We start from the raw sequence: 3,696 nt of genomic DNA, 5'->3' as shown, positions 1-3,696 counted from the left end.
AAGCAATTGTTTATAGTAATAGACCATTTAACAAATATACATATAGATAGATATATAGATATAGATATAGATATATCCCAATCATTAGTACCAAGTAATTGTTTTTGGAATATTTTAGAACTCCATAGTCATTGACATCAATCTCTCCTATGCCCGAGACAAGTAAATTCATAGCTTTAAAATTTACATATTAAAGGATTTTTTTAAAGCTACAAAGGAAGAATCATAATTCCTAGACCATAAGATTATACTGGAGCTGAAAAGTTCCTGTCACCTAATGTCATTGTAGCCTTATAACGTGTAGCAAGGCAATATTCAGGTATTTGTGAAGATGCTGATGTCAACAAACCTATTGTATGGCCAATCCCATAAAAGTGTATCACAGTCAGTTCTGTGCAGTATAGGACACCTGATCCGGACAGCAAGTCATTACTAGTTCATGTATTTGCTAAACTGTACTCACCATTATTTCAGAGCATACCCCTGCTGTTAAAATGTTTGTTGTTAAACGTGTGCCATTTCATGCTGGCAGCAGCTCTGTCCCTATCATGGGTAGCGCATCTCTTGATTGTGTTAAGAGTTGCTTATACTGATTAGACCAGCTCATTTTATGTAAGTTATAGTCTGTGACACTCAAACCAAGGCAAAGTCACCAAACAATGCACTTTTCAGCATGTGCTCCCTTCGTTAAGCCACACGTGACTATTTATCCTTCAAAGGAAAGAAGTAGGACGGCTATACCATCCAATGTTCACTAGTTCCTGGGGAAGAGTGGTGGGGCTACCATGGGACAGTGTCGGGCAGATGAGTTAAATCTGCTGAGGACCCTATAGAGCAACTCACTAGAAGGACCACATCCTGGACTTTTCTCCAGGAGAATGTCTCAAATATGCTGGCCCTAAACACAGGAAACTACTATTACCAGTCAGTCCTCCCTACCGGCTGCCGGAAGATAGCAAATGACAGTAGACGTAAAACATTTTGACACTGGTTGATCCATCCCAATGTCCTGTCAGTGTTTTTGGTGGGCGTCTCTTGGAGTGGGAAGCACAACGCCGGGCACGCCTGAGTTTACGCTCAGCCTCCCTCTTCCTAACTCCTTGGGAGCAAGCGTCCCAGCTACGGCCGTCTCTTCGTCCTCATCCATGAACGGCTACTGTCCTCCCCACTTCTTAGCACCATCCGCACGGTGTGAGCACGCCCTCTGAGTCTCCGCAGCTGTCCTTCCGCCTCAAGCTCCAGTGAAAATTCCACCTCTCAGGGAAGCTTTTCTTTAAGACCTGAAGACATTTATTACTGATAGCCTTTTTCCAGACATCCTCAGCACTCATAGTGGGCAATTCTTCTAAACCAAACCCGGCTACAGTACTTGGACACTGTCCTCGTTTCTGCTTGTAGCTTTCTTTCCTTGACTACCAGGATAGTAAGTTGTTTTTTGGGGTTTTTTTTGGAGGGGGTTGGAAGGCACTACTTACATCTGTCTGTTTGCCAATGTACCTCCCCAAAGTGCTGCAGGGCACTTTAAAATACTTCATTGTACTCACTGACTGGTCAATTGATTGCCTCAACAATATTTTCTAAAACGTACACAATGGAATGATCAGAGGCAGGCTTCAGATGAATAAAGTCTGCCTTGACGGGAAAGGCAGGAAGAAATGAATCGGACTGGCAGTGTGGAGGGGGATTACAGAAACGCACAGCTGTGTGTAGCACTTCCTTGTGTTTTCAGATAACACTTGTGAGCTCACCTACTTGTAACTCACACTGCACACTCAAGGTGCCTTCCCAGTCAGCTACAGGCACGCACATCACAGAGCAGTGGAAACCGTTCTCAGCACACACGCCCGGCTGAGGAGGACACGCTGACACTCTGTCTCTCTTCCTCTCTTAGACTATAAGTGCATGTCTAATTCTATGTTTTCCATGTTTTATGCTTTTTATCGGTTTTACTGTTTAAAATGGCCCCCAGTCATAGCACTGAAGTTCTGTCTAGCATTACCACGCAAAAAGCTAGGGTGTGCTTTCTGGAGAACACACGCGCTGTTAGGCGTGCTTTCGTCAGGCACAGGTCATAGTGCTTTTCGCTGAGGGCTCAGTGTTAATGGACCCACAATATATTAATAAGGTGTCCTTAAACGGAAACACACAAAACAGCTGATCAGTTGATGAAAGTGTAGCCAGAGACTCAGGAACCTGGCGCACGGTCTCCGCTAGCAGCAACGGCTTAGTGTCCACTAGTTCAGTGTGAGAGTGATTTCACAGACTGTTCTGCCACACACAGTGAGAATCAGCTGCACATGAGAAATCGCGTCATCCATTGGTAGGAAACAAAATGTCTGACCCAAAGAAACGTCTCTTCTAAGACTATTACACGCCTGTGCGTGACCACTCATCGGGCATTCTCACGGCCCCTTCCCCCACTTCTTGCTAGCAGCTCCTCCCGGTGCCGTGGAGGAGACTGGCCCTTCTTCCCCTCTTCTGGAAAGGAGGTCTGCACTTCTCCCTCTGGGCTTCCAGACTCCTGAGCCCAGCACGGGGACTCCTACAGATCGCACAGACCCTGGCTGGCCTTTTGGGAAGGGGCCAGGGGACACTAAGACTTTGCCTCTGACGCTCGCATACATAGATACAGACCCACGTGGTCTGGGTAGCAAATACTGCACAGCAGTGTTCCTCCATCCTGGAGGAAAGTTAGAGTCGCCTGATTGGCCAGGCTACCCCCAGGACCAGGACCTCCTGGACCTGTAAAATCAAAGTCTGCAGAGGGAGCCTCATCATAGAGACTTTCAGGTCCCTGGATAGTTCCAGACAGAACCACTGGGAGACAGACGCAAGCAAGCATTCTGGGAGAGCGTGCCGCATATCTGCCAAGTGGTTTCTGTTTATCACCAGCCTCCCCCAAGATGCAGCGGGGTCCTTTCGTCAAAGGCATTTGGCAGTACTGCGTCAAAAGTTGTTTAACATGGAGAAACCCATGCAATGAAGCAAATTTGTCTTTCACATTTTAATTTCCTTTTAATATTTTCCCCAACCATTCACATGTTCTAATACACTCCTCCAGGTCCCCAGGTGCACCCGAAACCTTTAAATAAGGCCAGGGGCCAAGCCCGTCACCTGCAGTCAGGTCGGCACCCTGCAGGGCAGCGGCCCGCAGCAGGCCTGGCTGCCTGACCACGCGGCTCTGACTTGGGAGGGGCCCCGGTCTGGATGTGCAGGGCCCTCCCGAGCCTGAGCCAGCAGCTTGCCATTCGGCCTGACTGCCCGGCCTGCAGCTGCTTGGCTTTCAGAAAACGCCCTGAGGTGAGGGAGGCAGCAGGAAGTCACCGTCAATTCGGGACAGGCCTGGGGCCTCGCAGGCAGGTGGCAGGCCCAGAACACTGGCCTCAGGCTGGGCTGTGTCCTGCTGCCGCTGCAGGCCTGAGGGAAAAGCCTGTGAGTCAAACACACTGTGGGAGGTGCTGCTCCGGACAGCCAGCTCCTGAGACACAGAGACTCTCTCCAGAGAGGCTCTCCTGCTTCTGCCTCCTGCTCCATACCCTGGCAGAGGCCAAGGAGGGCTTCCTGAGCCAGGGGCAGAGCACCCTACAATCGGACAAATAGGAATCAAGGGCGCGAGAGAGGTGCAGCCTCTGCCCAGGGCCCCGCAAGGGACGCAGCAGCCGGGCCTTCTCCAGGGAAGGAGAGGAAGCGTTCTTG

Source organism: Chinchilla lanigera, unplaced genomic scaffold (assembly GCF_000276665.1).
Source record: "Chinchilla lanigera isolate Chin_1 unplaced genomic scaffold, ChiLan1.0 scaffold00053, whole genome shotgun sequence".
Taxonomy (NCBI): domain Eukaryota; kingdom Metazoa; phylum Chordata; class Mammalia; order Rodentia; family Chinchillidae; genus Chinchilla; species Chinchilla lanigera.
This window is presented reverse-complemented; position numbering follows the sequence as displayed.